The sequence below is a fragment of the Equus przewalskii genome, chromosome 16 (genome assembly GCF_037783145.1).
Source record: "Equus przewalskii isolate Varuska chromosome 16, EquPr2, whole genome shotgun sequence".
Classification (NCBI taxonomy): Eukaryota; Metazoa; Chordata; class Mammalia; order Perissodactyla; family Equidae; genus Equus; species Equus przewalskii.
The window spans coordinates 43,862,405-43,876,661 of NC_091846.1; the positions used below are offsets into that span (position 1 = coordinate 43,862,405).

Consider the following 14,257-nt stretch of genomic DNA (forward strand, 5'->3'; position numbering starts at 1 on the left):
CCCATTCCTAGTTTAAAAAGTCCCCAAACTCAGGCACTCAGCATGTGGGACACAAGAAGAGAAAGCTTCCTCATCAGCTGGTCTCACTTATCTCAGAGACGTTACAGATGTCCTTAACTGCTAAGAGCCGGGGTGTGGAGGAGGAGCAGGAGATTTGGTGAAAGATAAATAATAACAGTTAACACTTATTGAATATTTATACTGGATGATGTGCTAATTACTTTACAAATGTTATCTCTTTAAATTCCACAACTATTTTCAGAATTAGATGCTCATATAACTTCTATTTTACAGTTGATGGAATTGAGCTAAGGAGAGGTAAATAACTTGCCCGAAGTTACAGTTTGTCAATGATGCTGGTGTGAATCCAGGCAATTTGACTTCATGCCTTTAACTACACCATTATACTGTCTCTTGAATATTAAAATTCTTTAATAATTTAAATGGGGAAAAAGATCTGCTTAAACAAAGCTCAAATTATTTCCTAGCAGCATCAACAGCTAAACAGAGGTTCAAGACAAACATTTGTAATGGCACTGACGTGCAAGGCAGTCTGATTTCTCCAGCGTGTTTCACTAGCTGAGGTGGCTTAAAGAAGTATCACGGTTTTTTTCTGCACCTCTTCCTCCACTTCATGTATTTCACATTAGTCCTTCAAGAGTCACAGAATTACACTTCCTTAGAAAGTCTTTTGTAATTCCTATTTTTTGCCCTTAAATTAGAGGTTACTCATTTTTCTCAGAAGGTAGCACCATGGATGTAGATTTATCGCACTTACCTGTGTTCTCATCTTTGGCTAACTGGACTGTCTTACTCCATAGCCTGAGACGACCTGGAGAGCAGTTGTACTTTTTATCTCTGAATTCTAGTGCACAGCTAATCTAGGAACATAAAGGCATGCAACAGAAGTCTGCTGATTGCATTACATGGAAGTACTTTATATATATATTAAAATAATGTTACTGATAAATGAGGAGTAATAGTTAAAATGCTTTATTTTTGTATAGTGTTGTTTTATCCTGATAATGGATTAAGCTGATTCATATCTCTATCTATCTATCTATCTATCTGACTGTTTATTACAACAGTTTTAGGTTCATAGTAAAATTGAGCAGAAGGTACAGAGATTTACTGTGTGCCCTCTGCCCCCAAACATGCATAGCCTCCTCTATTATCTACATCCCCCTCCAGACTGGTACATTTGTAACAATTGCTGAGCCTACATTGACAAATCATTCCCACCAATAGTCCATTGTTTACATTCGGTTTCACTCTTGGTGTTGTAAGTTTTACGGGTTTGCACAAATGTAAAATGACGTATATCCACCATTATAGTAACATGCACAGTCATTTCACTGACCTAAAAATCCTCTGTGCTCCATGTATTCACCCTTTTCTCTCTCCAACCCCTGGCAACCACTGATCTTTTTACTCTTTCCGTAGTTTGGCCTTTTCCAGAGTGCCCTATAGTTGGAATTATAAAGTGTGTAGCTTTTTCAGGTTGGCCTCTTTCACTTAGTGATATGCATTTCAGATTCCTCCATGTCTTTTCGTGGCTTGATAGTTCATTTCTTTTTTCTTTTTCTTTCTTCTTTTTTTATAGTTTTTTTTACTCTCTTCACCCATTTCATTTGGATAACTCATTTCTTTTTAGAACTGAATAATACTGCATTGTCTGGATGTAACACAGTTTACCCCTTCACCTACTGAAGAACATTATCTACTCTGGACATCTTAGTTGTGTCCAAGTATTGGCAATTATAAACAAACTGCTATAAATATCCATATGCAGGTTTTTGAGTGGACATATATTTTGAACTCCCTTGGATAAATACCAAGGAGCACAATTGCTGGATCGTATCATAAGGATATTTTGTAAGAAACTGCCAAACTGTCTTCCAAAGTGGCTGTATAATTTTGCATTTCTGTCGACAATAAATCCAAGTTCCTTTTGCTCCATATCCTGAGAGGCATTTGTTACTGTCAACGCTCAGATTTTGGCCATTCTAATGCGTGTGTAACGGTATCTCTTTGTTTTAATTTGCATTTCTCTGATGACGTACTTTGTGAAAGACCTTTTCATGTACCTATTTGCCATCTGTATATCTTCTTTGGTGAGGGATCTGTTAAGGTCTTGGGCCTACTTTTTAATTGGGTTGTTTGTTTCTTATAGTTGAGTTTTAAATGTTCTTTGTAGGTTTTAGATAATAATCATTTATCAGATTTGTTATTTGCAAATATTAACTCCCAACCTTTGGCTTGTCTTTTCATTCTCTTGACAGTGTCTTTAGAAGGACAGAAAATTTTAATTTTAACAAAATCTAGCTTATCAATTTTTTCTTTCATGGATCATGCCTTTGGTGCTACACCTAAAAAGTCATCTCCACCCCTGAGGTCACCTGGATTTTCTTATGTATTTTCTTCTAGGAGTTTTATGGTTTTGCATTTTACATACATGTTTGTGATACATTTTGAGTTAACTTTTGTTAAGGGTGTAAGGTTCTGTCTTGATTCCTTTTTTGACATGTGGCTGTATAGTTTTTCTAACATCATTTGTTGAAAAGATCATCTTTTTTCCATTGTATTGCCTTTGCTCCTTTCTCAAAGATCAGTTGACTGTATTTATTTGGATCGATTTCTGGGCTCTCTATTCTGTTCCATTGATCTGATTCTTGTATATCTTTTTGTTATCACCCCTGTGACAAATGACTCTCACTTGTTTAATGAGATGAGGTGAAAAACAGAATTTTATGCACAATACATAAAGATATTCTGTGTTGTTGTCTTCATTGTACTCTAAATATTAAAATTAAGAAAAGAAAAATAATGTCTGTAATTAAATATCGTGGACAAACAGGCATATTATGAAAATAATTGATATAAAGAACTGATAAAAATGTCCGTTATTATTTAGAGTAATCCTAAAATTACTATTTAGCTGATCTTAAGGTATAAGACAAGTAAAGAATATAAGCAAAATCCCTTGATGTTTTATGTATGCAAATTAGTGTACTAGACAATGAAGTTAGATGAGTTTGGCAAAACACAGAGCTAGTTATTTTATGTGCTGCCATCTGAAACAGACAGATGTGAAGTTATTCTCTAAGCATATGTTGAAGCTTAAGCCTTTTTATGCCTTAATTTCATGCTTTCCGTGATGCATAGTTTATAAAGCAAGCAATCTGGCACACTGTAACTGTATTAAGAGTTCTCAAGAAAGATAAAATCTCTACTGAGCAAAACTACATCAGAGCCCAGAACCACATCACAGCTTATTTATGTTGAAGTTTGGATTATGTTTTCCAGATGGATAATATGCCTATGCCCTCATAAAGGATTCCTCTGTTTAAAGAGTGTTCTTGAATGGTTTTTGTTCACATACCTTTGTTCAATATACCTTTAGGATGCTGGAAAAGTATACCTTCTTTCATATATTTTTGAGGGCTTACATACAACATTTCACTGGCTTTTTCTTTAGAAAGTGTTGAAATCTATCCGACCTTTCAAACCTATTAAAAAGTTGAAAATACTATACTCATATGCCCTTCACCAGATTCATTGCTAAAATGTTGTCACATATGCTTTATTGCTCTATAGCTCTCCATACACACATGTGCTTACAGCACCCCCCACTCCCACCCTTGCTCAACACACACACATACTTATTATTCCCTGAAACACTAGGAGGTGTATTAAGCGTGTAATGACACTTCACTCCAAAGTAAATTGGGATGAATTTCTTAAGAATAAATACGTTCTATAACATAAACTCAACACTATCTTCACCATCTAGAAAATTACCAATAATTCCATAACAGAATCTCAGTTTATATTCATATTTCCATGACCTAAACATCTTTCATTCTGTTAATATTTTTTATTCTAGGATTCAATCAAGTTCAAAGATTCCACTTGTTTGTTGTATCTGTTTGGACACCTTTAACCTAGAGCCATTTCAGTTCCTCCAAAATTCCCTTTCTTGTTTTTTTCCATGACATTTACTTTGTTGAAGCAACCAGGACAATTCTCCCTAGAACATCTCACAACATGACTTTGTATGATTATTTTCTCATAGTGTTTTCTAAATTGTTTATGTATCCTTTATATGGCCAATAAATGGAAATTTTGGTCTAAAAGTTAAATATTTGTGAGAAGTATGGGTGATGGCTTGCCTCAGTCAGGTTCCACAACATGTCAGGTTGTTCTTTCTTTGTTATACTACGTTTGAAAACCTGCTTAGTGGGTGATTACCAGATACTACCATTATAAAAGTCCATATGTTCCCTTTGGAATTAGCTTTCTCACACATTTTTATTTTGATGTTAAAAATGCTTATCACAAAATCTAATTAGTTGCAAAAGATACATGACGTAGCATTTTAGATATTGTTGATATACTTCATGATGTTTAATTTTATGTTGCAACTTGACTGACCGTGGGGTACCAAGATTAAACGTTACTTCTAGGTGTCTGTGAGGGGTTTTCTGGATGAGATTAGCATTTGAATCTGTGGATTTAGTAAAGTAGATTGATCTCCCAATGTGAGTAAGCATCATCCAGTTGAGGGCCTAAACAGAGCAAAAAACAGAGCAAGGAAGAAGTCACTCCTTTTTCCTGCCTCGCTGCTGAGCTGGGACATCTCACTTCATCTTCTCCTGCCCTCCGACAGGGATTTATACTATTAGCTTCTCTGCTTCTCAGGCCTTTGGACTTGGACTGAATTACATGAACAGCTTTCCTGAGTCTCCAGTTTACAAACAGCAGATCCTGGGATTCTCAGGCTCCCCAATCGCATGAGCCAATTCCTCAAGTAAATATATGTGTATAATTGGTTCTCTTTCTCTGGAGAATGCTGACTAATATGGGCTTTAAATATACATATTTAAAATCTTGTAGCAGCAAATTTAGTTCATTTAATGTACGGAAAATATCTCTCATTAAACTGAATTGGCAAAATACCCAGCTAAATGAGACAATTTTAATTTTAAAAGTCTGACAGTTTTTTTAACGTGAAGAAACGTGGTAATTTCTATTCCCATGATGACCATATCACTTCTGAATTGTAACTCATAGGTCGACAGGGAGATGGAGAGTGAGGAAGTGGGCAGAGACAGAAAAACAGAGAGGTTTGCCATGACTTTTTCATCAAGCTGCAATAAAGAGAGCCCTTGTTGTTATTTTCTTACAGAAGCCCTCTTTTCTTTTCTTTCTGGAGGTTCTCCCTCAACATGAATGTATTCTAGAATTGTCTCTTTATTCAGTTTTCAGGAGTTTTTAACACCCAAAGCTCCACTGCAGGATGTGGATTGGGAGAAAGGATTTCTTCCTCTTTTTCTTCCTTTTTTCCTTTTTCTTCTTTCCTTCCTTTCCTTCTTCCTTTTTTCCTTTTTGTAACTTAGGAGAATGATAATTGTGAAAAGGAGTTAAAAAGGAGAATTTGCACAGCACAGGTGCATTCTTACAAGGATCAGATTTAGGAAGGGGTGCTTCTGAAAGTTGAAGGTATGCCAATTGATTCCCTTAAACAGCATCCAACACTTTTAGCCCCTGAAGAGTCTTCTTGTGCCCCTAAGGGTATGTATACTCCAGTATGAAAACCTCTGGTTTAAAGGACAATCACAGGGATAATAATAGCTAATAGTTTAGGAGTTGCTAATATTGGTCAGGCCTTTTAGGTGTTTTATTTATAAAATTCACAACAGTCCCATGAAGAAAGCATTATATTTCTAATGGAGAATCTGGCATTTGCATACACATGAACTTCATGTGACCCTGCAGAAAACTAACCAAAGCCTCAATATCTCCACTATCTGAAGCTGCCACTCAAATGAATTATAGTCAAGGCCTTTTGACTAATTTTCCCAAATGAGGTCCAGAATTTTATACAATGGTAAACAAGAATTTTTCATGGATGTTTAAATATACTCTACGAGAATGATGTGCTAACAAGACCAAGGCCTCTGTTTACTGGTCACAGCGTAGACCATGATCTAAGAGGTTATCTTCTTTAGTTGATTGCGAGGTGGAATTATTTTATGCATCAATATAGATGCTCAGGTTGATACTTCATTTCTTCTTTATCCTAAAGAATTCTGGTCCCTGCTATGCAATGGGATTTAGTTTTCTTTTATTTTTTATTTGTGCTCTTACTACTGAACAGAACATCAGGAAAAGAACATGCATGAAATATTTAAATAATAGTTTCTGGGATAATTGATTACAGATCTTGAGAACACTGCTCACCCTACATCTGTACACCCAACTCCTATCTATCTATCTAGATATATACACATACATATATGTTAAGTTAATCTGAAAAGATGCCATTTGAATTCAGAATATAACTCCAATTTGTAAATACGTAACTTTCCAAAACTATTTTTAGGTTATTTTTGTTTACTTTTTTCCAATTTAAAAGCATTTTAGGTGCTTAAATTGCCTTACCTATGTAAACTTTCTTTGAACATCTTTATGCTGGCCATAGACTGACTGCCAGTCTGCTAAAATAACAGAGACAGAACTTCCTCAGCGAAAGCTCTAAAGCTAATAAAACATCAGCCTCAAAAGCACTGACTCAGGTGAAATGTTTCGAAGGCTCAGGAAAGGGATAGCAAGCCTCGTCAATTCACATTGACCTTTCTCTTGAAGCCATCCAAAACGCCTGCTCACTGCAGGAGCATCCTGAAGTCAGAGGCAAAGAGGATATCCTTTTGGCTGCGAGTTTTTGTATTGAAAGAGCTCCTTTGTTAAAGCATGACAGGATCAGTAATAAACAGGCAATCTAGATTAATGAATATTTGATAGCATGAAGGGAAGTTATACATAGAAATTTAAAATAGTCACAAATCACTATCGTTTCAACATGTTGCAAGAGATAAATGTATAGCTGAAACTGAAAAAAAAAGGCCCTGGATGATGTAAAATTAATAGAATTTTTTTCCTGCTTTTTCTCCCCAAATCCCCCCAGTATATAGTTGTATATTTCGGTTGAAGGTCCTTCTAGTTGTGGCATGTGGGACGCCGCCCCAGCATGGCCCGATGAGCGGTGCCTTGTCTGTGCCCAGGATCCAGCGAAACCCTGGGCTACCCAAGTGAAGCAAGCGAACTCAATCACTTGGCCACACATTGGGCCCCTGCATGAATTGTTCTTAGACATGACTAATTGAACAGCAAAATAGTACTGCATATAGTTAAGTTAGAAGGGATATGACATTTTTCAGAATTTCAGTTTTAAGTGTCCAGAAATACAGTGTGATTTTGCAAAGTTCTAATTTAGATTTGTGTACTGCATTTATTCATGTACTATGTATAAAGAAACATTGAATTGAGAGTTAGTGTATTTCGATTGTTGTCCCACTATTGCCACTAGATGACTATGATATTGAACAGGGCACTTAGCCAGTTTGGGCTTCTGCTTCCTCATGGGTAAAAATAATACAATACATATTTATAAGGCCCCTAATAAAGGCCAAGAATTGTGCAGTTGTCAGAAATTCAAAGATGTTTAAGAAAGTGCTGCTACCATTTAAGAACTTAAGAGGTGTGTGTGTCTGTGTGTGAGAGAGAGCAAGAGAGGGAGGAGACACCATTTGAGTTGTGCACTGAAGGATGAATTACTGAAAAGGGGGAACCTAAGTGTAAAATAAAAAAAAGATATGGAAGAATGAGAGTGTAGAGTTGTTGGAAAATTATGTCCTTAGACTAGATCTTCAATTTGATCCTTAAAGAGTTCTAAATATCAAGTTATTGAACTCACGCCTGGTTGTGTATGTTTCAGGTAGCTCATAATGTGAATAAAGTTGGTAGTTTAGAGTGACTGTAATGAGGGAATATTCCCAAATACAAGAGTGAATAGGAAAGATTAAATATGGAGAAAGACAACCACGTAGTATAGGATATTTGTTTACATTTTAAAAGACTATTGTAGTATTTTGACTGTTTTTAAAAATGCACTACCTTTAAAAGGTAGAAAAATAAAACTACTTCTCATTTATAAACTTTGTATTCCTGAATGCTGATCTGGAAAAACAGAGACGAAGTAAGAAGGCATAGAGATACAGTGACTGCTTTGGTGAGAAAAAATGCCTAGTGAGAATGGCAGAAGGATCGATAGGATCAATCCCTTTTAGAATCAGTTCAAAGTATATGTTGCTCTTTTCCCTTCCTCCATGGCTCCCAATAAAGCCCCCATTTCTTCAGGATAGAACTTTGCAGTCACAAAGCAAGTCACCAAGGCAAGATATGAATAGCAATATCAGTTCTCTATTGTAGCAGCCCGAAGTGATTGCATCTCATACTGCAGGCAGGGAGAGACCTATACCAAGAAGCAATACTGCACTTCTACCATGACAGTTACTACCCTCACAAATGCCCTTTAATGTCATCTAACAAGGGACATTTTCAAAGTGCACAATATAAAATGTTTTCCTATTAAGTGGCTTTATCACTGCAACAGCTGACTAAAGATAACCTGGAATATTTGGGATTGGGTTTGGAGTGAGGTAGTGAACAGTTAGGAATCTGTTTTTAGAGATTGGAATAATAGTGGCCATGTTATACAGTGGTAAAGCATTTGGTAAACCCACTGTCCTAGAACCTTTGAGAGACAGAACATCTAATTAATGAAGCTATGGCTCTTCCCAAAGAAATTCCTAGAATAATGTTACTTGGGGGAATTGTGTTTTTAACTGCCTTGGGTAAGGTACTAAAGGAGTAGGAGACGTCAGAAAAAAAAATTGCCCTGTTGGGAGAAGTGAAAGGGGAATGAAAGAATCCAGAAATTTCACGATTTAGAGGGATATGAAATGAAACCATTGCCCATCTTTTACCAGTAGAAGATAAAATTCAGTTATACTTTGAATCATAAGACATTTGTTAAAAGTTGTGATTGTATTAATGCCCCAGTAAATCTTTTTAGTTGAATCAAATGACTCAATGAAAGGGAATAAGTTTGAGGTCCGTGGAAGGCTGATAATCTCAAAATACTTGTGACTGAGTTTATGTATAGAGACGTAGGTCGTGGAAAAGATTGTTGGTAAGATTACGGGCAATAGAGCTGTTTGGATTAGACTATTTATTTAATCTTTTTTTTTTTTTATAGGGTGAAAGCCTAGATTTAAAGATAGCACGACAATTCAAAATGTAATGATCCTTAGTTTCTTAATATTTTACAGCCAGGAAGCAGTCTAAGGATTCCACTCAGGTAATAAGAAATGTATATTTCCCAGTTCTATCATTGAAGGTGGCCAAGGAAGATAAAGAGAAAGGAAGCTTGTCCCAGAGGGAAGAGTCAAGAGCCATGGGGGGGGGGGGGGGGTTGGGAAACTTCCTGAGAGCCATAGAGAGCCTAATCAAGGAACACTCACTATGTTGAGTAGGAGAAATATATAATATTTTATTGTAAAATGTAACGTTTTATTACATCTTATTTCAGGAAAAAGCTTGGTAGAAAATACAATGACAGAGCAACTTGAGGAAATGAGTGGAGTGGACTCCAATGTCATAAAAATGGAACAAATATAATGCTATACAATATTTGTATGTTTCTGTGCCAAACAAGCTTATATAAAACTGCCCTGCAAAATTTTAGTATCTTATTCTTATATATTACTTAAGTAAAAAAGAAAAAAATCTTAATACTCCATGACCATTAAGTAGTTGAATGTGTTCTTCATTTTAAAAATGTATAGTTTTTAAAAATTCTTCAAAAGATTAAATGAGTTTTGAAATAATCTTAAATATTGGTTCTGTGCATTTGCAAATGCATCAAATATACGTATTAAGAAATTATTTATCTATATTGATTTGAACTCCACTCAAAATAATGAATAAAATATATTGCTTTGCAAATAAATTGAAATTTTAGATTTTTTAAAATAACTAGCATTCTTTTTTATCATTAAATATCATGAGTATCTTTCAATTTCCTTAAATGTCATTTGTAGCTCTTAGCTTTTGAGCATTCTGAAATAATGAAAAGGATTATACCATATCAGACCCCTTTGTGGACAATTGGCAGGTGGGGACAAATATTCCAAATTCCAAAGTTATTAGCTCTGGAATTCAGTGAGATTGCTTGCTAACTATTAGTACTTATCGCTCTAAATCTACAAATATAATTTTGTAAGCAGATATGTATTAAAATGTGCACTTCACTATATTTTAATTATCTTTATTTTTCCTCAGATACTTTCCATCTAAACTGCTTGTTTCTATTTTTTTGTATTCCTTGCAAAACTTTCACGTCAACCTGTGTTGGAAGAAAAGGTTTTACTCTCCTTTGTCTAAGTGGGCGGTGAGGTTTAATATCATGTAGACCTCCTGCATACTTGAGAGAGACCTAGGAAAACTGAGCAACTCCCTGAAACGGCCCAAGTTCTCACCTTAAATACTATCTCAAGCTAAAGACAAAAGGTGATGTTGTTGGAGCAGGCAGTTATGGGAGGTGATCAGGCAAAGCACAGTAAACAACAGTATGGTTGTTAGGCAGATTTAAGTCTGCTGCCTTCTCCATTAAAAGAATTTGCAGAGATTTGGTCCTTCTGCTCTTCCTTATACACCCTCACAAGTTGAGGTTTCCCTTATAAATGTAAATTTCTCTTACAGAGGGTAACTCCTATTTGGTTTTCAGAATTTTTCCTGTGTCTGCTGTTTTTTTAAAAAAATCCACCTAAAATAACCCTTATGCTAAAGAAGCATATTTTGGGGTGACAAATTCTGCTCCCCTTTACTCTTTCCTTACTCAGATACATCCTACAAATTCCTGTGCATCACAGCACTTCCTTAAAATAAAGAGAGGCAAAAGTACCAGTGCTTCAGTTATTTAGGTATTAAGAATCACCTCAAGTGCTGCAATAATATATGCAGCTTGGTTTTAGAAACTTTCTAGAACTTGTGTATCATTAATTTTTTTAACCATGCATAATTTTACTGTTCTGTTTTAGTCTATGTATATATACAGATTCTAAATGAGTTATTGTTGCTATCTTATTGAACATTTGAACAAATGCTTTACTGCAAAATCTTTTACACATAAAAGACAAAACAGTTTTGAATATATAAAGCAATCTACTACTGACTCTGATTTTTAAAAAAAGCAACCTCTCTTCTGTATGCTGAAATGGATTCTTCAGGTCACAGAAGTCAGAAAAAATGAAGGATATGAACCTGGGATCTCCATCTGGCTGCTGAGCAGGGACTCAGCAGTTAGTATGATATGGGTTTGCCTTAAGTTTGTGGAACAGTTGTCATGGCAACTGCATTTCTATGCATCACTGCTTGTACCAGAGCAGGAGCAGGACTAAGAAAAAAGTTCCCTCGTCAGAAACAGAAAACACAGGAAAGTAAAATTTTGCAGCCGTCTTTGCCAGAAAAAAATGTGTATGTGTGTGTATGTGTCTGTGTTTTGAGGAAGAAGAAAAGTAGCAACCATTTAAAAAATTATAAGCCATTATTTTTTCTTGAGACGCCTACATGTATCTGAATTTCATTAAACAGCCATATAAAGTTTAGAAGGAGATGAATATATTTTACACCTTAATTAACTTACTGAAATTGAACCAGATTACTAAATTAGCCAACGAATTTGAATACACGTCTAATCTTTCTAAGTGTATTTTAGAATAAATGTTATAATAAAGTCATGGAATTATAATGAAGGGATTTATCCTTCACAAAATCCGTTATGCGGTTGAATGGATTGAAGTGTGGTGTGTAGTAACATATTAATATTTGTGGTAATTACAGAATAATGAAGTATGCTCTTTAATATGGCATAGTAACTAAATGAAATAACATTTGCTGGTACTATTAATTTAAGTTAAAATTGTACATTGAATAAAAGGAACCCCCAAATCACTTTTATCGCTAACTCTTTAAGGAGAATCAGTCTTGGTAAATATTAAGTGAAGAATCCTTTATTTCCTGGCAGGTCTGTTTATGGAGATTTGGAGACCTAGGCAGAACCCCTGCTTCACTCTAAAACAGGTGGGAGATTTAGAAAATTAGGGCAAGGAGGCTGGTGTAGTGTGGGAATCTATATGTGAGCCTGAGTTTAGTGAGGGAAGGGCAAAAGCTTTGATGTTAAATCTTAATTTGGGGAAAGAATTGAGATGATGAGGAGTTTCTCAAGCCTGATAAGGAATTAAACAGGGATAATGCTAAAGGAATAGATGTGTCTAATATTTTCATTAGGAGTATTTCTAGTCTATAAATTTTAAGAATACAGAAAAAATATATGTCAAAAATAAAGATTGGTGAAATTTTAATTTTAAATGCTGCTGCTTTAGCTATTATGTAATAGAATATCCTTTAATAATGGTTCAAAACGTAAATGTTTCAGTGATGAATATCAATCTATTAAATAATTGCAGGGATTACAAAGGATCTTATATCTGGAAATAATAGTTACGTTTCTAAAATAGTCATAGCGTAGTTTTTATAATTTTATTTTATTTGAGGATATTATACTGAACTAATTGCCAGCAATGGCACATACCAGTTGTATGTAGGTGGATATAGAAATTTTCTGAAAATGGCTTTATTTACCATCTTTCTTAAAAGATAGCGTCACTGGATATACCCCTAGATTTATTTATTTTTTATCCTTTAAGTTCTTTGAAGGTATAATTCCACAATGTTTTGGATGTTACTGTTGCTGTTGAAAATTTAGTATCAGTGTTGCAATTCTATTGTGTAAATTTCATTGAGTTTAGGCTCTTTTCTCTGTCTTTGGTGTTCTGCCATATAACTATGCTTTATTTCAATGTGGGTTTATTTTCATTTAAATTATTTGTAATTTATTGTCTAAAATCTAAGAATATGTGTCTTTTATTATGTACTTCTAAACAATTCTTAACCTGCATATCTTTGTATTACTCTCTTATTTTCTCTTTTTTCTTTCTGATATTCCAATTAAATATGTTAGAACTTCTCCTTACATCCTCAGCATGTCTTTTTTTTAGCATTTATTTAATATCTTCTATTAGTTTTCTCTTCAGTACAAAATCCTATTTAACACATTAATTGAGTTTTCTAAATTCAATTATTTTCTTCACTTAAACTTCTATTTTCGAGCCAACTCTGATGCCCTAGTGGTTACAGTTCAGCACGCTCCACTTGAGTGGCCTGGGCTTGGTTCCTGAGTGCAGAACCACACCATTTGTCTGTCAGTAGCCACACTGTGGCAGCGGCTCACATAGAAGAACAAGAAAGACCTACAACTAGAATATCCAACTATATACTGGGGCTTTGGAGAGGAAAAGAAAAGAAAGGAAGATCGGCAAGAGTTGTTGGTTCAGGGTAAATCTTTCCCAGCAAAAAAACAAAAACACCAAAGAAAAATTGTACAAATCAAGGTTGTAAGATGTGCTTTAAGAAAAAATTTCTATTTTGTTTCTGCAATAGGTTTGATCTTTTTTTATGGATTCTAACTTCATTATATTTACAATTCCTTTTTATTTCTTTAGACATTCTGAATACACATTTTATATATTTCATCTGATCATTCCAATAGCTGAAATCTGTGTATTTAATTTTACTGTACCTTGATTTTATTACAGAAAGTTTCCTTGTGCTCCATATTTATAGTCAAACCTATCTTACCCTCATTCCCTCCACACCATACCTAACCCTTGACAAACACTAACCTGTTTTGCATGTTTATAATTATGTCATTTTAAGAAAGTTATATACATTTAATCATACAGAAGTGACTTTTTGTTTTTTTTTCTCATTATTATGCCCTTGAGATCCATCCAAGTTGTTGTGTTTGTTAACCGTTTCTTCCTAGACATAGCTGAGTAATATTGCATGGTCTGAAGGTTCCGCAGTTTGTGTAACCATTCCTCTGTTGAAGGATATCTTGATCCTTTCCAGTTTGGGGCTATTACAAATAAGGCTGGTAGAAAAAATCATATACAGATATTTGTGTGTGAATAAGCATTTATTTTCTTCAATAAATGCCTGAGTATAATATCTGTGGTTTGGTTTTTTTTTAAAGAAACTGCCAAATTATTTTCCACGTGGTTATGCCATTTCATATTCCCAACAACACTGTAGGAGAGAGATCCAGTTTCTCTACATCCTTGTTAGGATTTGTTACTGCCATTTTTTAAATGTTAGTTTTTTTAAATAGATCTGTAGAGATATCTCATCATGGTCTTAATTTCTATTTCCCTAATGGATAATAATGTTGAACATCTTTTCATGTGATTGCCATTTGTATAGCCTCTTATGTTAGATATTACTTTGTGTCCTT

The 14,257-nt window shown here is 34.7% G+C and overlaps 1 protein-coding gene across 2 annotated transcripts in view; it reads right to left on the minus strand.

Annotated features, from left to right (window-relative positions):
• Positions 1-14,257, minus strand: part of KLHL1 (kelch like family member 1) — a 327,107-nt gene that overhangs the window by 251,077 nt on the left and 61,773 nt on the right. The gene's annotated exons all lie outside the window — the stretch shown is intronic.